The sequence below is a fragment of the Electrona antarctica genome, assembly GCF_951216825.1.
Source record: "Electrona antarctica genome assembly, chromosome: 7".
In the NCBI taxonomy this organism is placed as follows: domain Eukaryota; kingdom Metazoa; phylum Chordata; class Actinopteri; order Myctophiformes; family Myctophidae; genus Electrona; species Electrona antarctica.
This window is the reverse complement of record NC_136812.1, coordinates 37449583-37461272: the sequence shown is the minus strand read 5'-3', so window position 1 is coordinate 37461272 and position 11690 is coordinate 37449583.

Sequence of the window (11690 nt, the reverse complement as noted above, 5' to 3'; positions counted from 1 at the left end):
TTCAAAGTTTTTGTTTCGTTTGTTTTGTTGTGCTTTAGAAGCATGGTTGGATATAACCTTTTGGGGTTTCAGGCCAATGGGGTCATCATCGAGTCTTATGGACTTTTATATCTCTATTAAAAGCACCATCCCTGGCATACAGACAGAGGCTCTGTAATGGCTAACTTGAGTAGAATAGGCTTGACTGAAGCCCTCCGACAGGGTGTCATGAATATATCTGTCCTACAGAGGGCAGTCAATCCTAGAAAATAAGATTCATGGGAAGACTTGGCATCATTCTACAGCCTGGCGGTCAGTGCCTCCACAGCTACAGCACTGTACATGGCTGTCATTTTTAATTCAGGAAAACTGCCTGTGGCCAAATGCAACATTTACAAAGGCTCACAGGGCGAGCAGAGCCTTCATTTATGTCTGACAGTATGAAGAATGGATGGTGCTGTGCAGCTGATCAATGCAGTCTATATTGTAGTACGATACAAGCTGGTTTGGTGGGGACATTTCCACCGCCATCGGTGTATGAATATGTGTATGAATGCATGAATAGTGATGCACAGTCAATCTAGGTAAAGCGCTTTGGATATAAGTGCTATATAAATGCACCATTTTCCATTTACATAAGGCAATTCAAAGGATTGAGACTCACTGATAATAATGCTGTGAATCATCCAGTATTACCTCCTGTTACACCACCTGCTCCACACGCTGCTGGGGTGTCACAGTCACACAGAGACATGGCAGTCAGATCACGGTGGGATACCAACATACGTTTGATATGCCACGCAGGCATGACGCAGGCTTGCCTTTGAGTGGATCAGATAAGGAAGGTACAATAGTCTGAAAAGAGACAATGGTAAATATAAGTCAGAGTGTGTCGAGACAAAAGGAGGGCCTGAGGAACTGGGCTTGGGTAAGTGTCCTGGTTGAGTCCAGGACACTTGTCCTGGTTGAGACTGTGGAATGAACACACATCTCTGCTTCAGCATTTAAACCACTGCACAACCGAATTACATCACACTTCCTGCACACACACACACACACACAACATCCCAGATACACTGGAGCACCCCAAGGATGCGTGCTGAGCCCTCTCCTCTACTCCCTGTACACGCATGACTGCGCAGGCACACACGCAACTCCAACATCATCCTGAAGTATGCTGATGGACACGACAGTGATAGATAGGTTTATCAACAATGATGAGTCTGCCTACAGAGATGAGTTCTGTTTACTGGCACTGATCATGGACTTAATACCTCCTTCTTCTCCGTCTTCTTTTAAAAATCACTACATTTCAAACATGAGCATAAACCCATCTATCCGACAATTACCGATTAGGTGGTAGAGCGGGCCGCCTGGGAATCAGAAGGTTCTCGGTTCAATCCCCAGCTCCCCCTGGGTTAGTGTCCTTCTAGTCCGGAGGCTTAGTGAAAGGATAGTGCAATTGCGGATAAAAGCGTAATTTTTTGCATGATGGTTCGTTAGGGTCAGTTATTGAATTTTAGCCTAGGAGCCCTTGTCAAATATCTATTTTAAATATCAAATTGCAAGACATTATTATCAATGCAATATGTGAAATATGTGAAAATCCGCCTAGTATTTTTCAGACTATATACATCATAAAATGATCAGATTATTTTCAAATGTGTTAAAGTTGACTTATTTTGACATTATTAAAGTCACAGAACATGAAATATCATCAATAACACCTTTATTGTAATGAAGAATACATACAAATGAACTAGAACTCGACCGGCCATAGGACGGTCTCGCGCCACACTATCCAGGTGGCCAGTTGTCCGGGTGGCCACTTGTGCAGGGTGCCCACTTGTTCAGTCAGACTACATTTTGGGTGCGATACGGAACCATACTGTAGCGTACTGTACTGTACCATACTGTACCGTACTGTACAATACTGCACTGTACTGTACCATACTGCACTGTACCAGACTGTACCACACTGTACTGTACTGTACCATACTGTATGTTACTGTACCATACTGTACCAGACTGTACGTTACCGTACCGTACCATACTGTACTGTACCATACCGTGCTGCTGTGTGTGTGTGTGTGTGTGTGTGTGTGTGTGTGTGTGTGTGTGTGTGTGTGTGTGTGTGAAGTGAAAAAGGGAGGGGTCGGTGAATGTGGAAATTGTGATATAATTTGCGTCACAGCAAAATGTTGCACAATAACAGTATGGCACACAAAAGCAATATTTGTACAATACATATGACAGGTGAGCGGAGGCAATGTAGTGCAGATGGATTCCTGTGGCATGTAGAATTTGTTATTCTGTCGTATATGTCCTTAGACCTTCAGCTCCATTGCAGCAAGCCAGTCAAGTGTGTCATTGTCTAGGTCAATTAAGCCTTGATCACCATTTGGTGGCCGGTATGTGGGACAGCTGGTCAACACGTGTTCCACAGTCTGTAATGGATCCCCACATTCTCAGTGGGCACTGTTTGTGAGACCCCACTTCTGCATGGATGCACCAAAGCGTCCCACACCCGTCCTCAGGCGGTTGAAGGTTGTCCACTCCCTGCGGGGGAGGCGCTGGCCAGGAACATCTGTGAGATCCTCGATGTAGTAGTGAAGCCTGGAAGGATCTGCTGCCTTCCACTGGTCCCTCCATCTTGCCTTCACCCAGGAAGCCTTGGAGGTGTCGGCTGGTGTTGTGCCGAGCAGTTCCTGGGCCTGTGTGGCAAAGGGCCGCCGGGACTTGAGATGCGTACGCTGTGGTGTCTCCGTGACGACCTTGTGGAGGAGGTGAGATTTTCTCAACTGTGCCTTCCGAGTGAGGGCCAGTCTGGCTGCTTCTCGCCTGACCTCTGCTGGGGCGATTCCAGCAAGGACTGGCAGTTGGTTGGTTGGCGTGGCTCGTAGGCATCCAGAGACCATGTCCAGCTTTTGGACATGGTCCATCCAGGCTGAGGCACAGTATTCAGCGGCAGGGAAAACTAGGGCCTCGGTGGAGATGCGCAGTGTCTTTGTGGTGACTCCCCACGTGGTGCCAGCTAGATGCTGTATCAGTGCGGCACGGGCTTTCCCTTAACACTGTCCAGGTGTTGTTTAAAGGACAGTGTTCTATCGAGCTTCACTCCATGTATGTCGGTGAGGACTGGGACTGCAGCCAGGCACCGTCGACCATGATGTTGATTTGGCGAGTTGCTTCCCTTTTGTAGAGGTGGAACATTGTTGCTACAGTCTTCTCACCACTGAGCTTGAGGCGGCAGTCCTTCAGGTATGAAGAAAGGGTGTTCATGTCCTCCGAGAGGCCTTCCCCTATACTGCTTCCAAGGATGGCTTGCTGAGCAGAATTGCCAGGTTTCGTAGGAGAAGCCGGACGGATAAACATATTGGTTTGCTCCCCCTTTCCATTATAGTACAAGGATATGCATCATAGTGTGAAACATGTTATAGAGCTGTGCTTTCTGCCTAGCTGTCACAATTGCATTTGCAAAGTGGGGAACAGTCCAAATTTGCATTACTGCATTTTCAGGTACTACACTACAGTCACCTTTACAGGTGCATCTGATCAGCTCTCTGGAAGCTCTGGAAACCTCTGGAATGGTCAGCCAAACTGGCACCCATGACCCTTCTTCCTTAACCCACCCATAGTTCTGTGGAGAAGGAATCACTTGGTGGCTTCGTGTGCTGGTGGCCCAGATGCCCGCTTGGTAGACTGCAATAGCCTATAGGGGAACCCAAATCTCGAGCCCTGCCTATGTTTCACGCATATTCCGGTTGTGAGACAACATATGCCTTAATAGCCGGGGAGCCAGTCACCCACAATTTGAGAGGACCTGTGATGTCATAACATACTTTTTATTTGTGTTTTTTTTCTATTCATTTGGTCAGAGCAGACCTCTCATTCTGTGTTCCTTAATGACCAAGTGAATAGAAAAAACACAAATAAAAAGTATGTCATGACATCACAGGTTCATCTCTATTCCCGCTCCCCGGCTATTAATGGAAAGGGTAAGAAGTCAGCTTGGTGGACCTGGCAAGCCTATGATGCTGCGACAGAAACATTTGTCAACTGCCAGCACTTCCGGGAGCTTGAAAGACTGACAGTAATTTTGTACGACAAATCCAGTCCTTTGAGCTCCATCAACAAAAAAAGAAAATAACTCTTCTGTGAACAAAATCGAACGATAGAGAAATTACCTCCCACCCAGGGTGCACTCACATGTGAAACGGGCAGTCTACCAAGCAGGTATCTGAGCCACCAGCACACAAAGCCATCAAATGATTCCTTCTCCACAAAACTATGGGTGGGCCAAGGAAGAAGGGTCATGGGTGCTAGTTTGACTGACCATTCCAAAGGTTTCCAGAGCTTGCAGAGAGCTGATCAGATGCACCTGTAAAGGTATTGTATACCTGCCAATGCAGCAATGCAAATTTGGACTGTTCCCCACTTTGCAAATGCAATTGTGACAGCTAGGCAGAATGCGCACAGCTCTATAACATGTTTCGCACTATGATGCATATTAATTTGTATTCTTCATTGCAATAAAGGTGTTATTGATGATATTTCATGTTCTGTGACTTTAATAATGTCAAAATAAGTCAACTTTATCACATTTGGAAGTAATCTGATCATTTTATGATGTATATAGTCTGAAAAATACTAGGCGGATTTTCACATATTTCACATATTTCATTGATATTGATAGTCTTGCAATTTGATATTTAAAATAGATATTTGACAAGGGCTCCTAGGCTAAAATCCTTTAGCATGACATAAAGAAGCCTCATACAAAATTTGGCGCTTTTATCCGCAAGTGCACTATTCTCCTAAAAAAAGTGCACTAAGCCTCTGGACTATTCCTTGAGCAAGACACTGAGCCCCTAAAACATTAGTTTGTTGCCACAACAGAGAGACTGGCATTCATCACAATGACGCATGTCGCTTCATTATAGTCCTTTTCTGCTTTCACTGCAATCACATTTATCACCACAACGCCTGTCGATGCTGGTAAGGGTTCTCCAGGAAGGCCTGCATGCATCATGCGTGTACTGTGTGTGTGTGTGTGTGTGTGTGTGTGTGTGTGTGTGTGTGTGTGTGTTGCATCTCTGCGTGTACAGTACATTTGGTTTCATACAGCTCTTTGTGGGGGGTAAAATGTGTCTGATAGAAGTCCACCGTGTGCATTGGGATCTTTTCAGGGAAAGAGACAGCCGGGGACGTAATTTCCGAGGCCACCTGTGGCTTCCATAGCGTGTTGGATGCTCTTAATTGTGACAGACCAGTGTCTGTCCGCCATGAACCCTATACTCCTGCTGTATCTCAGGAAAGAGCTGTTAGAACACCAGAGAAGCATTCTGGGAAAACCATGGCGCACTCGTCATTTTGAGACGTGGGGGTGGGACACTTAGCCGTGGAGATTTACACTTAGCCGTGGAGCTTGTAGATCATTTTCAGTGCACGACACGATGCACAACCAAGTATATAACTCAGGTTTAATGGCCCACGGAAGTCCGACCCAAATGGAGGTACTGTTCGCCCACACAAATTAAATTCTGTGTCATGGGGTGAGCGATAGCACACAACCTGCACAGAGTCACCACCAGCATGCTGTTAATGCTCTAGACTAGAGGCAATTATGCCTGTGATTATAACCATTATGGGTAATTACAATAATTCCTCTAATGCATGAGTCTTTTGACAGCCAGTGTGATGCACTGCTCTGTGACACAACAGATCACACTTTCAATATACACACTCACCGACAGATACAGTATTACGGAACACTGACCCATAAATTGCTTAACGTGGGACCTGATGCTACCAATCACAAGTTGTGTTTCGGGAAGCTGATGTCAGTTGTAAATGTGCACACTTCCAACAATGAAAACAGACCCTTACCAGCAGTGATGGAAGACGCCTACTCACATGTTTTACATAAGTGAAAGTATCAATACTGCAACGTGGAAATACTCTGTTACAAATAGATGTCCCGTATTCAAAATGTACTCGAGTAAAAGTACAAAAGTATCGGCATCAAAATATACTTAAAGTAACAAAAGTAAAAGTACTCAGTGTGCAGAATGATTTAAAAAAATAAGAAAAAAAATCAAAAATAAATCTTACAGCAGATCTAGAAGCTCTCAGCACGTCACATCGGCTATTTTCAAATGGCCGAAATATACAGGGCTGAAGTGTTAGTGTTTTGGAATAATAATCCAAATCTACAGAGTAACTAGCAACTAGCTCCTATATAATTGTAGTGGGGTAAAAGTACAATATTTTCCTCTGAAATGTAGTGTGGTAGAAGTAAAAGGGCAATAGAAGTAAATACTGAAGAAAGTAAAAATACAAAAAGAAATAATGCAACATGCGGAGAGTCTGAGATGTCTGATAACTCGTCATTTTTCCTGGATATTTAATATGTCTGATAGCTCTTCATTATTCCTGGATATTTGAGCCCGATTGGTCAGAGATGGACAACGTCACTGTGCAGTGACGATCACAATCTCACTGTTAACGTCACTGTTAACAATCTCACCATTATGAATTCAGTGTATTAACATTTCTGTATATCATCTGCTCCTCTTTGTGAAAATGTATGACAGCAAGGTCGTTTAGAATTAGGTCACATGAAATTGAACCATGTGTGCAATATAAAATTAATTCAGTTATTGGGTTCCATTTCTTGTTGAGAATAGAAGTGATACTAGGAAAGCATCGGTGTCATTTTTTATTTCTGCGTTGGCTATTCAAAAATAGTAGATATATAAGCTTGCGTGACACGCGTGTACAGCTATTTTTGAACATTAATTTTGTGAAACATCTTGAAAGTGAGAGAACTACTGATTAATAAGATATTTGTAGAATGGGCCGTCAGGTGTTAATGGGTCAAAAATAGGAGTACGAATCGGCCCATAGAAACATAGCTTTTTCAGAAAACTGTCAGCATGTAGAAGACATTTTTAGAATCTGATCTCAGGCCTAAATGGGTTAAGCAAGGTACTTGAATTGTAGCCTGTAGGGTTCACTGACGTTTCCTCCCGGAAACATCAGTGAACCCTCGCTATGAGTCTGGCCGCGCCAGGCTACTTGAATTGTACCACACCTAGGTACTTGAATTGTACCACACCTAATTAATTGCACCGGTTTAATTTGCTTCCACTTTGTGGCAGCCTGTATGTCCAAAACTAATTTGAATTTCCCATTGGGGCGATGACGAAGACATGGTTCGATGGTCTCATCTTAAAACTATTACTAATTTGTATGAACCGGACGACATGCGAGGTGGTTAGGGGCCAAATGAAATGTGTGATTACGTTAGGGCTGCTGCTAATTTAATGTCTTCTTCCACTCATTTCCTCTTCATTTCCTGCTACTGAGAAGCAACACCGAAAGGGTGAAAAGAGAACAGCCTTGGAGGCAATTGTTGAAATGACAAAAGGAGAGGATTTTGAGTTTGACACATCATTTTGTGGCAAAGTAACAATGAGAAGACAAGCAAGAGCAACTGAACTCAGAGCTTCCGAAATGTGAGCAAACTAGCAAAGAGAATATAACAGAGAACACAAAGCAAGAACGTGTGTGTGTGTGTGCAGTTTGTGTGTAAAACAAAACAAAACAAAACATATTTTTTCTTTGAAAACAAATTAACAGCACTTGGTTGAAGTGCTGGTTTGAAAAGTATACGAATAAAATAATAAACCTGCACACTCATATGCTCCAATGAAATTGAATGATCGGGTCAAACTGGCCCATTATTTTCTATTCAGGCTGTGGACAGTTCAGAAAAGCAAATTAGCATGCTACTGTATAACAAAGCTATTGTTCTCACGTTAATAAGAAAAGTTTAAAAGAGAAAGAAAAAAATAAACCTGCCTATTAAACGATGATGTCACTGCTATATGAAGATATAGGTTGGAAATGGGTGAAGTGGTCTTTTAACCACTGATCTGGTAACAATATGGTACAAAACAGAAACACCGGCCCGATAAATCAGTACAGTACATCCAATATATTCAACTACGTCAAAGCCTATATCTGTAAGACAAGCGAAAGAATGAAGAACCAAATCCGTCAAGTTGTTTTGATAAAGTCATTTTATTGAACAGAATGAAAATGAAAATTCCCCCAAAAAGTAGTGTTAGAATGTGGTTCTTCATGTTAAAGCATTGACGCTCATCTAATAAAGTGCACTTTCAGTTGACCCGGCTCAGCGGAAAAGGGAGGGCTCTCCATCGCCCCCTCCTGTTCCCTCCTCACCTCTCTCGCAGCAGAACACAACCTGCTGCGGTCCCCCACAATGCATTGCACCCGAGGCCTCCTAGATCAACCCCATCTCACAGAGATACGGCAAAATGGCACGGAAATGCAATTCCGTACATACACGCCTAATAATCCCCAAAATCCGTACATATTGCACGACTACCGTTTTGACCCCGACGGAGGCGTGGCTTTCACTAGTATGGAAGTGCTATTTCAGCGTGACTGGGTGAGTCCCTTTGACATTATTTACTATTCTGTCCATATCTGGTTACAGTGGCGTGCACAGACATTTAGAGGGGCAGGTGCTCAAGTTAAAAAAGGGCACCTTGTGCAGCGTGTGGAACCGGCCGGTTGCCTTAATCCATTTTGGGCGGGAACCCCTTTTGGTGTTAGCATTATGTTATGCTTTAGCTATTGAAAAATAGCAGATCTACAAGCTCATAGCGCGCCACCGAGTGGCGCGCTATGAGCTTGTAGGTCTGCTATTTTCGAAAAACCAAAAAAAAAAAAGAAAAAAAAAAGTTTTTTCCCCCTTTTTTTTCAAAAGGGCACATTGCCAAAAGGGCAGGGGGTGCTCTAGCACCCCCTAGTGTCTATCTGTGCACGCCACTGTCTGGTTACAACTCGGACGGGGCTGAGTCTGCTCTACCGAACGCTCGACACGGCAACTCTCTGCCTTTTAGGGCCGCTCCGTGGTGTCTCCCGTGGCTCTAGTTCGGTAGAGACGGCGCCCCTCCGTCATCGTCTATGGGGAGGATTTCAGTGTCTTATGTACGGATTTTGAGGTTTTCTAGGCGTGTATGTACGGAATTGCAATTCTGTGCTATTTCACCGTGTTTCTGTGAGACTGGGTAGCCTAGGTACAGCGACATCACATTAAGATATACACCGTTATGTAGGTCTTTGTATATTGAGACATATAAAGACCATATCATTGCCATCGGGCGGAAACCTTATATCGCCATATTTTCAATATTTTATTTTTGGCTAAATGAAATTTCCTGAAAAGTTTAACAGTATTGGACATACAAGGTTTCTGCCCCAAGGCAACGATATCGTCTGTCGGGTGGAAATCTCATATGTCCAAAACAGTTTATTTTCAGGATTCAAATTCAAAAATAGCAAAAGTATCATCTACCAGCTTGTAGATCAGCTACTTTTGAAGCTTTTGTGTCATGCTATAGAATGATCAAGTAGGGCATTAATTTATGAAACAAATACAGAGATAAGGTTTCTGCCATATAGCGACAATATAATATAAGTGTATATAGACCACTTCAGACGTGCAATGACTGGGGGTCCCGGTGAGTGCGTGTGCATAAGTGTTAATGGAAGATCATAGCGTATATTATGTAGACACAGACAGCATGTCTCTGTTCCCACCCCGTTAACAAAAAAGAAAAGACGAGAAAAACAAAAAGGTCTGTTGCGGTTTACTCTTCTCTCCCATGGCTTGGTTCAACCCGACACCAAACAGCATCCCTGACGCCATGGATTGTTAATTGCTCGACGATGATGCCATTGATTATGTATTTAGCTGATTGTAAAATAGCACAGTACTTCTTTACATGGATTATTTTTTGTCAAGATTTAAGCTAAAACCTTGGTAGACAAACACCTTCCCTCTATTTCACGCTCCCGATTTTAGAAAAATAGCATTGTATTTTCAGGAGTCTTTTCTACGTCTACGTATATGTATGTACACGCGCGTGAATTTACAAAGACAGTGTTTGTGTTAACTCCAGGTCATTAGCGGCTTCTCCAGTTTGGCACGTATTCTTCTCGACTTAAACCAGTGACTGAGACAACGCGATAGACAGCATACATGAATATCCTTAGCAACATAAACCCTAGCGCCCATATTCAGGCATATCAATATCATTATAGGCAAATGTTCTGCAAATAGCCGATCTACAAGCTCGCAACCTGTGGCACCGTGACGGGTTCTGAGCTTGTAGATCGGCTATTTTTGACTAAGATATTCTGTGTGGACGGGGAAAAAGGAGACCACCACGTATAGACCCCTGGATTAAGTAGGTAAGTGCCTGGGCAAGGTTGCATCCAATGAACATAACTAAAGTCCTAAGTTAATATAAATCTATATTCTGTAGATTCTTTATGGCCCGGACTGCTGGCGTAGCCGTCCAGGCACCTAGGCTGCGTATCAGTGCATCTGTATCCCTATTTCCTGTCAGCCTATTGTCCTATCTAATATAGGCATAAAAGCCAAACAAACAAAAAAATCGTTAAAAAATAAAAATATCAATTGCTGAGTGCGACCCACTTTTTTCATTAGTCACAATGACATATCAGTCATCTGATCCAGTCAAGTGACTCCATCTGTAAACACAGATACAGAGAGATGTCCTTGCTTACTGTACATCACTCTGGTCATTGTTAAGAACAACTGCCAAATGCCTAAATTGTACAGACATTAACTCGCTCAATGGACAACAATAACCCAGCATTATTATTCCCATAGTCTTCTTCAAAGGCAGGCATGCTATTAACTTATGTTGAATTATAATTTATTAGGCTAACATTTTATACCAAAACATTGACTATGTTGAATTAATGTTAAATGTAAGCATAAATATAAACAAACATTCAATGGATGCACTGATAAGGATAAGTCGTTCATTATACAATATTAAATTATATTAAAATGAATTCATTGATGAATTCAAATCAGTCTGCCATTGCAAGAAGACGCTTACGTAAATGCTTAGTAGTCAATTTTAGACATGTTATAGCCATTTTGTGTGGTGCAAGTAATGTACTTTTAGTAATGTTCAAGTCTTGACTTAAAAGCCATTTTACACAGGTGGTGCAACCCCGCCCCATGACTCACGTTTTGCCCGGTTTTACCCCCACCCCAAATTCTGTCTCTCTCATCTACAAACACGTGGAGACACTACCACAAACCAACTAAATCCTACCTCTACAACTTTACTCTGTTTGAGATGGGACGTTTATTTCTGGGACAAGCAGAATGTCCCACAAAAACGAGAAGCGGTTGTTTAATGTGGCCCAGTTACACCACAGAGGGAGGGTGGGTTGGGGGACAGGAACGCATGCTTGCGGCTTCACAGGAGAATCTAACTGGAGGTCGTTTGTGTGTGCAGACTGTGCACGTTTCCCACGGACACAACACTGAACACTAAGAACTGGGACACACGGTTTGCGTCATCCCCTAGAATCAGGTGTCTAATGAGGGCTTACAAAGCGACGAAGATCTTTTCCGCACACAAAGCACTAAGACATTGGAATGGAAAATTTAAAATTGCAATGGTCAAAACAGTGGCATACATTGACGTAAGATATTCTTTAAAAAAGAGAGGAGGAAAGGAAATGGAATGTTAAGAGCGACATGCGACCAGCGTATGCTGCGGTGCTGACACTACAGTAGGGCTCGTATGCTGCGGTGCTGACACTACAGTAGGGCTCGTATGCTGCGG